At 38.7% G+C, this 15,765-nt stretch overlaps 1 protein-coding gene across 1 annotated transcript in view; it reads left to right on the top strand.

The window, feature by feature from the left end:
* RIOK1 (RIO kinase 1) overlaps positions 1-15,765 on the top strand; it is a 133,774-nt gene that overhangs the window by 11,734 nt on the left and 106,275 nt on the right. The gene's annotated exons all lie outside the window — the stretch shown is intronic.

Below are 15,765 nucleotides of genomic sequence, written 5' to 3' on the forward strand. Positions count from 1 at the left end.
ATCTTGTAGCTGTTACAGACTTCAGTACTTTTTATTGCTCTGTAATCTTTCCATGTCACCTTTTTCTGCTCAAATAATGTGGCAACTTCACTATTCATCCAACTTGGAACCCTCCTCATGGAGTATTTTTTTAATACTCCACGAGGAGGTAAATACTCATTCAAGGCATCTGTGATTAATGTTTTAAAAGCATACCACAGTTCAATTGTATTCATTCTCTGTGCGATATCTACCCAGTTAATAGAGGCCATGTAGTAAGTTAAGGCATCGTAATTTCCTTTTCTGAAATTAAAACCCATTCCTTTGCCTTTTACTACTGCTGCCTCTCTCATCATTCTCCACCGTAGAACTCCGTGATCACTTCCTGCTACTGGTTCCTCTACTGTCAGCCCTGTTATGTCATCTGATTCATGGGTGATGATGAGGTCTAGGATATTCTTTTCTCTAGTACTTTCCCTGACATGTTGATACAAATAACAGTCATCTAGTTGATTTAAAAATTTTGTTCCCCATGTCGAATTTTCTTCCCATTTACTCCAATCAATTAGAGGCAAATTGAAATCGCCTATAATAAGACATTGATGCTTATTTGCCCATTACATTTGCATGTAGAGGCTTTTGTCATAATCTTCACAATCGCCTGGTCTGTAGATTACTCATACTCGCATTATACCTTTTGTTTCCAACTATCTCACACCATATAGATTCTATACTAGCATTTGAAACCTGTGAATGTGGGAAAGCTATCGTCGCACTCAGGCTGCTTCTGATAAGAAGCATTACCCCACCACCCCTTCTATCTACCCTGTCCTTCCTAAATACATTATACAAGCTGTACTGAAACTCATAATCCCCAATTTTCAGGTGGCACCACGTCTCCGTAAGCCCTATTATGTCCGCGTTACTTGTTTTAACCAGCAGTTCGAATTCGCTCATTTTATTGACGACACTTCTAACATTACTATATAAATAATTAAGACTTATTCTTGTATATTTAACAACCCTAACACAACTCTTGAAGTTTTTTAGGCTTGCTTTCCTGGCATTAGCTACCCACTCTCTTGAAACGTTTCTGCCCCCAGAACATCTAGATAATATGTCCAGTTGGGATAACAGATAAGAACTCTTGAGGCATGTGCAAGAGTTACTTTGACCAATATTATCAGATAAATGCATGTCAGTATTACCCACATCCCCCCCCCCCAACTAGCAGTTTCCCTGAACCTTTAAAGTATCCTCAATAATACTGGCAAAAACTTTTGCATCACCCTTGTTTAAGTGTATCCCGTCTCTACAAAACAAATTCCTTCTACCTACAAGTGTGGGCCATGCTGATAGAAATTTCCCCCCTAAAGCCTTGCAGAGTCTTTCAAGTCTTAAATTACACCAAATTGTAATTGTAATGTAATTTACATTGATCACAAAGAAAAGGATCCCCAGGTGAGCTATGATTAGTCACCAGGTCGACCTTGGAAAACATTCCACAGGTTCCTCAACAGATTAAATCATGACTCGCCCGTAAATCGCCATCGGCTATTTCCGTGTGAGTCACGATACCCTGTGACGTGTTTAAGGCATCTTGTAACTACCATTATAAAATTAGCTAAATATCAATGAAAATTAACTTTAAAAAATTATATCTATAATATTATAAAAATCAAACTGTTACAGGAAAAACTATAACAAAATAATCCAACAATATCTAAATAAATCAAATATTTAAAAGCAATATTCAACACTAATCCAATCCACTTAAGTGAGGAGCCTTGACGAAGCGCATCCACTCACCTCGAATGCCAACACGCGAATAAACATTTGTTCAAAGTGATGATGAACCGAAGGAAGTCCTCCAACAGTGATGCCAACAGCAATCAAAAGACTTTTATGAGTAGGGTATAAAATATCTATTCTACAGATGGGAGAAATGCCTATATTGTTGTGGTGATATTTTGAAAAATGAAGTATCAGTTTTTGGTAGAATAAAGCTTCTCATTTTCATTTGGGCCCTCCTCCCCCTTTTGTAGATGTAAATTAATTATACTGTAGTTTATCAAAGAACATACAGTGCGCACATCAGTAATGGGCAATATTTATTTTGCACTGACAGATATAAATCTGATTTAATTCCTGTCTTCAGAAGAGTGCAGATTATGCCTGTACATAGTTGAACTGTGTAAATAAAAATTCAGGCTTAGGTGTGTTGTATACGCTCTCACTGTTTCCTTTTTTTTCCTTAATGAAAAAGGTAACCATAATCCGGTTTACAAGTAAAGTTTCCATCAGATTTTCAAACAAAGAAAGGGACCAATGGAAAGTGCAAGTGCTGGCAGTGCCAGGAAACAAAGCAAAATTGATTTAGAAATGAAGATAAAAATTATTGAGAAGTACGAAGCAGGACAAACTTTGTCACTTATTGCAAGGGAGTTAGGTCTCGCTGCTTCAACAGTGAATACTATTTTAAGAGACAATGTGCGTATAAAAGAACATGTTAGAGGATCAACGCATTTAAGATCAACAGTAATTACAAAACAGTGTTCAGGTGTTATATCAAAGATGGAAAAGCTATTAATAATATGGAAAATGAGATTCAAAAGCAAGTGCCCCTGAGTCCAACGGCCATTCAAGCAAAAGCAACAAGTATTTATGAAGATATTAAGGATAAGTACGGCAAACCCCAAGCCAAGTTCATGGCAAGCAACGGGTGATTTAATAGGTTCAAGCATTGTGTGCTGGTTTCCAAAATATTAAAGTATGCGGTGAAGTCGCCAGTGCCAATTCTGCAGCCGCAGAGAAATTTTGTGATGTGTTGGAAAAAATGATTGATGATGGCAGCTATTAAACTCAGCAAATTTTTAATGTTGACGAGACTGCTCTATATTGGAAAAAAATGCCAGATCGAACATACATTGCCAAAGAGGAAAATATAATGCCAGGTTTCAAGGCTAATGCAGCAGGAGATTACAGATTAAAACCACTGGTGTGTATCATTCTGGAAATCCTCATACATTTAAGGGCATCAATAAAGCCACTCTACCCGTGCATTTCTGATCGAATCAGAGAGCATGGATAACAATATCTCTCTTTGAGTATTGGTTTAAATGCCGCTTCATTCCTGAGGTTGAAAAATATTGTAAAGACAACGACGTTCCTTTCAAAACTTTGCTTCTATTAGATAATGCTCCTGGACGTCCTATCCATCTAGATGATTTCAATTTTTTATTTTATTTTATTTTATTTTATTTTTAACATATGATATACACAACAGGCATTCGCCCAGTTAAAGTGTATAACAGAGCAAAGGTTGTACAAAACATAAAAATAAATGGTACACTAATATACTTTGTACAATGAAAGTTAATTCAAACGGGAAAAGTCCAATTCACAAAAATAAAAAAGATATTCATGACGTCAAGTCCAGCGCTATGTAAACTCGCAGAAAGCAGTTTGCTGCAGGAGACATCATCTCACTCACATACACACAAATTAATGAGGACATCTTTAATCCAGAACTCATCCGTCAATCGGTCAACTTACTCCAAATAGTTCTGTGAAATTGTTTCTTGTTCACAGCCATATCCAAGTCAAACTTGTTCATGAGTGCCAATGTTCTTTTGAAGAAGGAGTTCCTGGATATCTCTAATCTAGAATTACCGATGTGGAATGTAGTCTTCTGTCTAGTAGTCACCACTGGAGCGTGAAGGTTAATATGGCACAGAAGATCTGGCAGGTAGGTTGAACCAGCAAAGATGTGGTACAACAATTTGAGATCAAGAGCAGTTCGTCGAGTTTCCAAGTTTTGAAGATTGAAGTAGGAACAGAGATTCCAGTAGAAGATTCTGTGGTAAAACATGGGGTTACGTCTGGAAAGATAGTGGATAAATTTCATCTGGAGCGATTCTATTTGCTGTATCAAGTATGAATAGTGTGGGTTCCATATAGGAGAAGCAAACTCCACTATAGGGAGTATAGTTGTCTTAAATAGGAGCACAGAGAACTGAGGATCTTGAAATCTGTACGTCTGCCGTTTAATGAAGCCAATTTGTTTTTTCGCTTGTTTTAATATATTCCTAACATGTTTATCAAACCCACCTGTAGCGGTAAAAGTAACTCCCAGATCTTTAACTTCGTCAACTCTGGAAATCGGCATCTCCTTGATATAATATTCATTAACTAAAGTCTTAGTTTTCCTCGTAGCTGCAAAGGAAATAGAGCTGCATTTCCTAGTGTTAACCTCCAAACCATTCAAAGCAACCCAATCAGCAAAAGAGTTGAGAGCAGCCTGAAGGTTGACAGCATCATCTTGACTGCTGATACGTGAATATAGTTTCACATCATCGGCAAACATTAGTGTGTTGATTCCACCTCTCTCAACAAATTGTGGTAGATCGTTGATAAAGATGGTGAATAAAAGAGGCCCAAGAGATGATCCCTGTGGTACTCCTCTCGATGGAAAAAATTCCCTTGAGACTTCCTGTCCGATGATCACCCTATGTTTTTGATATGAAATATAGCTCATCAGCCAGGATAATAAAGGGTCAAGTATTCCATAGTGGCTTAGTTTTTGAGCAAGTTGATTATGCGGGACACTGTCGAAAGCCTTAGTAAGGTCTGTGTAGATCACATCAACTTGTCCCCCGCGATCGACGGTGTCTTGAACCTGTTGCCAGATAGTGAGAAGATTAGTGGTAGTTGATCGGCCCTTGGTGAAGCCATGTTGGCAGTCGCAGATAAAGTGATGAAAATATTCCATTAATCGGTGGTGAATGACAGTGTCCAGAATTTTTGCCAGCGAGTTCATAAGGCAGATGGGACGGTAATTCTCTAGTGAGTGGTTTGCACTTCTCTTTGGGATAGGAATAACATTAACAGTTTTGAAGTGAGTGGGGTAGATACCAGACTTAATGGAAAGATTGAATATGTGCGATATTATATAATAAGTGGAATCTTATCTGGGCCTGCAGAAAAATCTTTTGTTAGTTTCCGAAGCGCTTGAATGATATAATTTGAATGTGCGAGTCATATTTCTACCGCCAAACACGACTTCACTCATCCGACTTATGGATCAGGGTGTTATTTCGAATTTAAAAGCATGCTATTTATGCACATTTTCTCAGGCATTGTCTGCAGTAGATGGTGAGAAAATTTTACGTTAAGAGACTTTTGGGAATCTTACCATATTTACCACGGCATCTTAAACATTAATAAGGCCTGGGCAAAAATTACTAAAAGTTGTTTAAATGGTGCATGGAAGAAAATATGCCCACGGCACGTAAAAGGCTTCGAAGGATTTGAAAAGGATGAATCATATGAAGAGGTTACAGATAAGATTGTAAAGGTTGCAAAGCTACTTCAGTTGGAGGTTGATGCCAAAGACGTGGAGGAGTTAATAGAGGAAGAAGTGAAGGAATTATCTAATGAAAAACTTATTGACTTGCAGGCAGCACGGCGCCTCCATAGCCAGGTGGGCAGGAGCAGCAGTGAGTAGCACACGCTTCTTGATTAGACCGGGGTTCGAGCCCGTGAACACCAAATACGGAGGATGCAAAAAGGTCAGGGAATGACCACCGCATATCCCCGGAGCAATATGGCCTTAGTTGCTAATGCTCAAAAAAAACAAAAACAAACAAACCGAAGCAAAATACTCTTTGGCTGTTATGGTTGACTGCACTGGGGCCTCTGATCGACTGCGGTGGCCCAGTTTCCTTCGAAGACTTTGGCAGGCTGGAATCTCCAGCAACCTCTATGACAGCATAAAATCATACTTTATGATTTTATTCACAATTGGAGACCAGAGCAGATAATGCACTGAGTTCATTGAGCGAATGGTCCAAGTTGAATAAATTAGAAATATCCAAGGAAAAAACTGTCCAGACTTTAATGAAGGGTAAATTGAGCATGAACAGACATCCTACAGTACAATTGGATGGAGAACCAATACGTTATGCCAAAAAGACAAAATACTTGGGTGTGCAGCTGGAGGAACGGTTGTTCTTTACTGAACATGTCCGCTACATCAAAGATAAAACAAGAATGCTGTACGCTAAAATTAAGAGAGTAGTGAGGACAGACTGGGGCATAAAAGGACGCTCCTTGAATATGTTATACCAGTGTTTGTTTGTCCCAATACTAACTTACGCTTCTGGTGCATGGGTTCACCGAGTTGATAAGACCATAATACAAAAGCATCTCGTACAGGCGCAAAGATTTGCTTTACTCGGAACCACACGTACATGCCGTACAGTTTCCTCTGATGCACTCCAGGTATTGGCGGGACGAAAACCTGCTTACTTTGAAGTATTACTAAAAGGGTTAATATACTTCACCAAGAATAATATCAGAAAAACCATACTGGGTGTGACTTCCTGTCCAGAAGAAGGGCGAGAATACTCTAGGAATGAAGTCCGTGACGAGAAGATAAGAATAAATACTGAGATAGTTGGTCTTTGGCAAGCGAGTTGGGAAACCTCTGAAAAAGGTAGACAAACCTTTATGTTCCTGCCTGATGTGAGACTGGTAGATTGTAGGTTAAAACCCTGGTTACAGTTTGGGTTGAGAGCGAGTTTTCTAATTACTGGACATGGCCTGAAGTACAAGTTGTCACAGCTCGGATTACATTGCTCTGGATTGTGTGCTTGTGGAGAAGTTGAAACTTCCAAACATCTGATGCTCGAATGCAACGCATATTTGGACATACGCAGGAGATTAGAAATGCTTGTAGGAGTATTAGACGAGGATAGTCTGGGGATCCTGTTCACAGATTGCAATAATTTTGCTATTTTTAATAAATTTGTTAATGAAATGTTTAATAAAAGAGCCCTGATAGATAGTGGCGACCCACCTCCCCGTGGTTAGGGACGGGAACTATGCTGATCAGGATACATAGACCTGGTCCAAATGTATTGCTCCTCAGGATAGGCTAAGTGGTCATAAACTTATTTTGAGTTATAAAATTGAGTTCAAATTTTAAATTTTTTAAAATAATTGTAACCTAAGATTCAGACGCCTGAAAGTAAGATCCTAGCCACGGATGTGCTACGGCACCGGTAGTGGTAGGATCCGGTATTTCTAATGTAATAATGTAATGTAACCTCTATGACAGCATAAAATCATACTTTGAAGACAGAAGAGTTCAGATTGTCATCAAATGATGGAAGTTAGAATTAGTGTGTTATGCGCCAAAGAAGCTGTCTATGAGTAGTTAGTATTTGTGTTTGTAAATTCAGTGTATTATTTTAGTCGATTTTCCTGTTTCCAGGACGAAAAACCCTGTCCTGAGACCCAGCGGTTCCCAACTCGAATCGCCAGGGTTCTGCGAAAGTGTTCCCAGGGATTAGCACTAAAAATTCTGTAATGGCATCTGCTTATATTTACGTAGGTATATTTTTGTAAACTACTAAATAGTTCAATATAAATTTATGAGGTTCAGTTAAAAACTTATATTTAGTTCTGGTTTTGGTCACATGCCGTTACATAGGGACCATGCATGAAAGGAGGGGATTGGGGATGATATTTAATAATAAAAATTCAGAACTATTATAGGATTTCAGAGAATATAGGCTTTGTGGTTCATGATAAAAATATTATGTTGAAAGGGGTTCACGAGTCAAAAAAAGGCTGGGAACAATTCTAACTCAGGACTTTTCCTCCTGGTGTGAGGAGGCAATGATTATTAGCATTAGCATTAGTAGAGGCATAGATGCAAGAAAGCAAGCTTATGCAGCATCAGGGAAAAAAAACACGCTCCCATTTCACCCCTCCGTTCGTTCGAAATACCTGTCCAGCTGAGCCTTAAATTTATTTAGGCTATCAACTTCCAAAACAAGGGATGGAAGTCTGTTCCACCAACCAACTACCCGCTGGCTAAAGGCAAATTTTCGCACATCTATCCAAATCTGTCTTTCCTCAATTTGAATTTGTGCCCTCTCAGGTGATTATTCTGAGCAAGAGGAAAAATCTCATTGGCATTGAGTATGCTCAAACCATTCAAGGCTTTATACAAATCTATCAGATCACCTCACCGGTGCCTAGTCTCCAGACACTGTAATTTGCAAAACTTAAGCCTTCTTCGTAAGAGCAACCTTTGTTCCATTCACTAATCTTGTTGCCCTTCTCTGTACTTGTTCTTGAAATGAGGCCTCCAGACCTGTATACAGTACTCAAGGTGTGGCCTGACCATTGCCTTATACAAGGGAATAATCACCTCCTTATCCCTGCTAGAAAAATTCCTGTATATCATTGACAATACACCATGAGCTACTCTTGCAGCCCATCTGCACTGCTCAGAGAACTTCATATCTGCCTGCACAATTACCCCCAGGTCCTTTTCATTCTCTACCACTGTCAAGTGTAGTACCACAGAGTTGATATATTGCTCTGGGGTTGCTGTTTCCCATATGTAGTACTTTACATTTGTCAATGTTAAACTTCATTTGCCACCTCTCAGCCCATCTGCTCAACCTTTCCAGATCCTGTTGTAGCAGCATAGCGTCAGTAGTGTCCTTAACAACCCTGCCAACCTTTGTATCGTCTGCAAACTTGAACATTAAGCTTGATATACCATCATTAATATCATTTATAAATGCAGAAAACAATAATGGACCCAACACTGAACCCTGAGGGACTCCACTAATAACATTAGTTCATGATGAGCAGTGTCCATTGATTACCACCCTCTGTCTTCTCCCCCACAAACATTCCTTTATCCATAGCAGCAATTTGCCTCCAATGCCACACTGCTCAGTCCATATGCAACAGTATCAAAAGCCTTTCTAAGATCCAAATATATAATTTCAAAGTTATTCCCAGCATCCAGTTCTTTTGTGACTGCATCATAGTATCCAATCAAATTGGTCAAGCAAGACTTTCCTTTAACAAAACCATGCTGTGTCCGAGCTATAACTGAAGTCTTGTCTAGATGATCCTGCAGTGCTTCTTTAACCAGTGCCTCAATTAACTTTCCTGGAACAGAAGTTAAACTCACAGGTCTATAATTACTTGTGTCAGCCTTTGATCCTCCTTTGTGAATTGGGGTCACATTTGCCCATCTCTCTTTGTGAATTGGGTACCTCCCCTGAGTCCAAAGAAGCTCTCATAATTATGGCTAAGGGTTTGCTTACTTCCTTTGCTGCTTCTTTTAATATAACTGGATAGATCCCATCCACCCCGGGTGCCTTTTTTATGTTTATCCTCAACAATTTCTCCTCCACTTTTCTCTCAGTTATTACAAAATCATCCAGCTCACTGCCAGAGTTTACTTCACCTCTGGCATTCCCCTTCCTGAATAACTCATGTGTGAATGTAGATGCAAAATACTTGTTTAGTTTGCTAGCCACCTGAGCAGGATCCTCAACTGTTGAACCATCAATATCCAGTGGACCAATCTGATTCATCCCTTTCCTTCTAGAATTTACATAGGTAAAGAACTCTTTTCTGTTTTTCTCTGCATCCTTTGCCAAGGATTTCTCATAATTTGCCTTTGCCTCCTAATCTCCTTTTTGACTTGGTTACAGACCAGCTTATATCAATCATAGGCTTCCATGTCACCCATTAATTTAAATGTATCCCATGTATTTTTCTTCTCTGCCATGTCTCCATTCAGTTCATCTGACACCCATTTAGGCCTAAACTTTGAACAATATTTCTTAGTTGGTGTGTAAAGCCTAGTAGCTTCCAAGATAAGTTCTTTGAATGCTTTCCATTTTGAATTTGCTGTTGGTAACATCATCAGTTGTATTTAAATTCTATACATTCCTTGTATAGAATTTAAATACTGTCTCAGACGAAAGCAAAAACCCTTCCCTTTACCCCTGATGGTAGTTACCTCTTTGAGTAAATCCCACTTCAGCACACTGTGATCACTCCACATGGTGGTCCTTTATCTGCAGATTCTTAATGCATGAAGAATCACTACTGATAATCAGATCAAGAGTATTACTCCCTATGGTTGCCTCCCGGACATGCTGATGTAGAAAACAATCATCCAATAAATCCACAAAAGCCTTGCTAGTGTGTGAGTGACCAACCCTCAAATTCCTGTCAATATGGGGGAAATTAATATCCCCGATTATAAGACTCTCTGATTTACTGGCCCACTCTATTTCTCTGTACAGTTTCTTATTATACTCATCAGAGTCATTAGGCCTATAGCACACTCCTACTCTCAATTTTGATCTCCCAATGCTTATGTCACACCAAACTAACTCGACACTGCACTGTCCAGCGATGTCGACTGGCTTCACTTCCTTGGGTTTTATGTGTTTCTTAACTAATAGTATAACCCCTCCTCCGTTCCCATCCTGTCTGTCCTTTCTGTACACATTGTACTCCCCCAAATTTCAGTTCTGCGTTCCTTATATCTGTGTGACACCACATTTCTGATATCCCAACAATATCTGCCTTTGATATTTTGAGCAATATCTAAAATTCATCAAATTTATTTACCAAACTCCTAGAATTGGTGTACACACAAGTATACACGCACCTGTTCCTATTCTTAGCTACCCTAACACATCCCATGTGTTTACTTGTACCGCAGTGACTCCCAGCAATCTCTGAAATATCCTGCATCTTGTTTTCCAGGCTGCTGCTCATTCCAATAGAAGCAGTGCAAGAGTCGCTTTCACCTCTGCTAGTGGCTACTGTTAATCTATTAGTCCTTGTATCCCCCCAAGCTAGCAGTTTTCCGACCTACCTAACACTGCCTCGATAGCGTCAGCAAATATTCTTGCACCCTTTCTATTTAAGTGTGTCCCATCCCTGTAGAAGCAGTCTCTCCTATTTAGAAGAACAGTTCCCATGGAAGTATCTATAAAAAAGGCATGCAGCAGAAACAGAACATCTATGAGACAGAGTGGAGAGACTCTGTTAGAGATTAGTCTTTAATTAACATAACTGCCCTCTTTTGAATGGAATCTAGAAGCCCGAGAGAGGGTTTTGGGGTATAATTCCAGATTTGGGAACAATGTTCCATGATAGGCCGCAGATTTGTGATTTGTATAGAGTGAACAGCTGTTTTGCAGAAAAGTAATGCTGAGAGCAAAAGAGAAACCCCTTTTATTAGATGCTATTATTTGTTATTTGGTTTTTTTTAGGAACATTAGCAACTAAGGCCATATTGCTCCGGGATATGCGGTGGTCATTCCCTGACCTTTCCGCATTCTCCGTATCTGGTGGTGGCGGGCTCGAACCCTGGTCCAATCAAGAAGCATGTGTGCTACGCACTGCTGCTCCTGCCCACCTGGTGCCTCCGTAGCAAGGTAGGCAGGAGCAGCAGTGCGTAGCACACGCTTCTTGATTGGACCAGGGTTCGAGCCCGCCACCACCAGATATACGGAGAATGCGGAAAGGTCAGGGAATGACCACCGCATATCCCGGAGCAATATGGCCTTAGTTGCTAATGCTCCTGAAAACCAAAACAACAACCTTCCCACCTGGCTACGGTGGCACCTTTATTAGATGCAGAGGAAGTAATACAGTATTTGTAATATGCTTATGCCAAGAGAGATTAGAAGTTAGGGTAATCCCCAATAGAGATATATGATCTTGTGTAGCAATCAGTGTCATTGAAGATAAACATAGGAGCAGAAGAATCCTTTTTGTGAAATACAAGACAAGACTGAGTTTTAGAAGGAATGAAATCAACTAAGTTGTCTTTGCCCCACTGGAAAATTACCTAGAGATCAGCATTTAAGGAATTGGTAGTGGATATTTGAGAAGTTGAAGCTGTTTGTACAGGGCAAGATTTCTCAAACTGGTAGGTGGAATGCAATGTGCTATCATCAGCAAAACTATGGATAGGATTTCCAGTCAATGGAACAAAGTCATTAATATACAAGAGGAAAAGAGTGAGAGAAACAACTGAACCTTGGGAAACACCAGCATTAATGGAGAAGTTAGAAGACAGCCATCTACCATCACCCGCAGTGAGCAGTCAGAGAGCAAATTGGATACCCAATTACAAAAACATTTGGCAAACCATAAGATGGAAGCTTATTTCAAAGACTTTTATGCCAAACATGATGAAAAGCTTTTGAAATATCAAGAGCAACTGCTTGAGTTTCACCAAACTTTTCCATTGAATTTGTCCATAGATGGGTAACATAAGCCAGAATATCATCATTGGATTGACACTGCAAATGTAATTTGTTACTGACACAGTAGCAAAACATTTTTATGTTTATTGGGCGACTTTTTTCTGTACCAGTATGTTAGTGATGCAGTGAGAGAAAACAATACTCTTGATTTGATTACCAGCAATAACCCTACCATTCATGCATTAGGAAACTGCAGATAAATCTGCAGTTTCCTAATGGTCCACTAGATGGCAGTGATCACAGTGTATTGATGTTCTTCAGAATGACCTAGATAGACTTCAGAGATGGTCAGAAAAATGGCAGCTATGCTTTAATCCAGCAAAGTGTAAAGTATTACACCTGGGGAACAGTAACCCCAAAATAACTTATACACTTGGCGGAGTTGCTTTAGTATTACGATATGGTTAGTTATAAAGTTCTCCGAGCATTGTAGACTGGTTGCGAGGATGGCCCATGGTATCCTATCAATGATTTATCGAACAATCGCTAGTAGAGATAAGGACATAGGCGCCTCCGTAGCCAGGTGGGAAGGAGCCGCAGTGCATAGCACACGCTTCTTGATTAGACCGGGGTTCGAGCCCGTCACCACCAAATACGGAGGATGCGGAAAGGTCAGGGAATGACCACCGCATATCCCAGAGCAATATGGCCTCAGTTGCTAATGCTCCTAAAAACCAAATAACAAACAAACAACAACAAACAACAGATAAGGACATCATAATCCCATTATATAAGGCTATTGTTAGACCACACTTGGAATACTGTATTCAAGTATGGAGACCACACCTAAAGAAATATATTGTTCTTGAAAGGGTCCAAAGATGGGTAGCTTGCCAGGTGAGATTGGCAAAAGGGTGTCCATATGAAGAAAGACTTCAAATACGTGGGTTGGAGAGCTTGGAAATTAGGCACCTCAGAGGAGAATTGATTGAGGTGTTTAAGACTCCGAGAGGCATAAGCAAAATGAATAAGGACGAAATTTTCGTGGTTATAAATGATTCTAGAACTAGGGACCATAATTTCAAGTTATAGGGGGAGTTGTTTAGACTGGATTGCAGGAAGTTTTATTTTAGCCAGCGAGTTATAAATTACTGGAATAAGTTTATCTGCAAGGGTGGTAGAGGTTGACAGTGTGTGAAAATTCAAAGGTCAGCTGGATAATTACCTAAGGGAGGAGGGAAATGCATAGGTTGTCCAGTTCCTTTTCTCTTATTAATTATTATTATTATATATATATATTTTTAATTTTCTTCTTATTATTAATTTATTGTTATTCTTATTATTTTATTTTATTTATTTTTTGTTATTTTATTTTATTTATTTATTTATTTTTTTTGGCTGGTGCAGCATGAGCCATAGGCTTCCTTGCACCATGTGCCCATTACTAATACTAATGTGGGATTTACTTAAAGATGTAATTACTATCAGAGGCAAAGAGGAGAGCGTGTGCTTTCATAAAGGTGGCTGCAGTCGTCTCAGACAGAATTTAAATTCTGTGCAGTGGGACCAACTAATTAAGTTATCAATGGCAAATTCTAAATGAGAACCAGTCAGGGAAGTAATCGTAGAAGCTACTAGGCTTTCACACCAACTTAGAGATATTTTTTGAGGTTCAGAATGCTAGATGGAAAGATGAAACCAGTGGCAGAGAAGAAAAATGCATAGGATGATTATAAATTATCATGAGACAGAAGCCTGAAGCAGGTATAAACTAGTCTGTAGTCAAGTAACTAAGGGGGTTAAGGCTGAGTATAAATGGTGTTAAACTAGTAGCAGAGAAGAAAAAAATTACACTCTTGTTTATAGTGCTATCTCCTGTTTTTAGCACTCTTTTCTTCTTGTCCCATGATCAGTCCTGTGAGTTGGAGTCCTGCTTATATTATAGTACTTTTGGTTGGGGGGGGGAGGGGAAGCAATCCCTTTGATAGTTCTATAATGGGAGTTAAAGTTGCAATATTAGTGGTTGTGGTAGTTTACATTTCTGAATGTTTGCCCAAGTAATTAAGATTTTTGCTGTATATATCTTTTTCGTAACTTTCCATTTTTGATTAAATTCAAATGTTTACCAAAGATTACTTTTGTACTCTCAGTCCTGTCAGTGTTGCTTAATTTTTGCAGTGTAGGATCTGTAAGTTGGAAGTTTCTTCTGCCATCTCAAACTTTAATAATTATATTATCTTCTTTACCCTGACACTGAATTCAACTAAAATTCAGTACATCAACTTTTCACTAGTGTCACTAGTGAAAAGTCTTGTCCATGGCCAATCTGTTAGGGTATTTTTGGAATTTAAGTTTCTTTGAATCTTTTTAGACTCCATCTTCAAAACCCACATAGAGCATTACTAAAAGAATATTAAAAAACTTTGGGCTAGTGAAGTTAGAACCTAGTAAAAATTAAAAATATGAAGATTATTTTAAAATATATAAATATTTATATATTTTTTGGAATTGTGTGATGCTAATCTCAGGACAGTACTGCTGACTAATCAGAAACATATATTCACTATAGAAACATGTATCCTTAAAACCTGGAAATATGCACACTTTCCTACCACCCTGTCCAGACCATGGCCTCTTAAGGAATTTAATTCCCTCCTCCACTGTTTTTCAGAAATATTGTTCATGAAACACAATAGGAGAATTAGGCCATGTTGACATCTGGCATTTTGTTGGAATGAATTGCGAGTTCCACCATCCTGTCTTAAGAACTCATATGAGTTAACTTCAGATTTGAATAGACTGGTAAAGTTTTATCACCACTGACAAAACTCTATAGTACATTTAGTGAACAACCTTGATTTCAATGCAAGAACAGCAGTCACACAACAAAGAATACAGACAGATTCATTTAAGAAAAATGTTTTTATGTGAATTGTGCTTTCTATAAACTTAATAATCAATCATTTATTAATTATTTAAATGTTTAAAATCAAACTGGATTTGTCACCTTTGCTCATATGTAGATGCTCTGTTGTGATCTTTGTTCTGGTACTCATGGGCAGATTTTCATATTGTGCTGGCTGAAAAAATCCAGAATAATATATGGGGAAAAAATCTGACTTCATCTGCCTGAGATTGGTTAGCTTATAGCCTCTATTGAGCACTTGCAGGTAGCACTGCAGTTATCACCATCTTCCCACACTGACTGGAAAAGGAAAGTTTGAATCCTGTCAATAGTGCAAGGAATTTTAATGAACTTTTTTTTTATTTTTTATTTTTTTATTCTCACAACCTGGCTAAGTTAGTTGGTCTCAGGTGAGGGGTTCATGGTCTTTTCTCCTGGAAGTGAGTTTTTCATCCAGTAAACAGCAAACCAACCAAAGAGTATGCAGTTACAGACATATTATATACTCTATTTACACCTAATAACATATTGCTTTTGCACGTTATACACAATTAACCTTAGTTAAAGAGGGTTTTAGTCTTCCAATCATTGATGGGAATCAAATCCAGACCTTTCCAAACAAGTGGCAAACAGTGTTATGCTAACTGAGCTGCTGCTACAGGGGCAACATAGAAGAGACATTTCACTTTGTGTACATTATTTTCATTTTTCTCATTATTTTTACCGAATAAATTGGAACGTGTTTACTTTACTGATATTAGCTATGCAGTGCAATGAAGCTAGAGGCCTTATAAGTCATTAATTCAGAATAACAACTATGCAAATTTT

Source organism: Mastigoproctus giganteus, chromosome 14, assembly GCF_048544385.1.
Source record: "Mastigoproctus giganteus isolate SK-2022 chromosome 14, ASM4854438v1, whole genome shotgun sequence".
Classification (NCBI taxonomy): Eukaryota; Metazoa; Arthropoda; class Arachnida; order Uropygi; family Thelyphonidae; genus Mastigoproctus; species Mastigoproctus giganteus.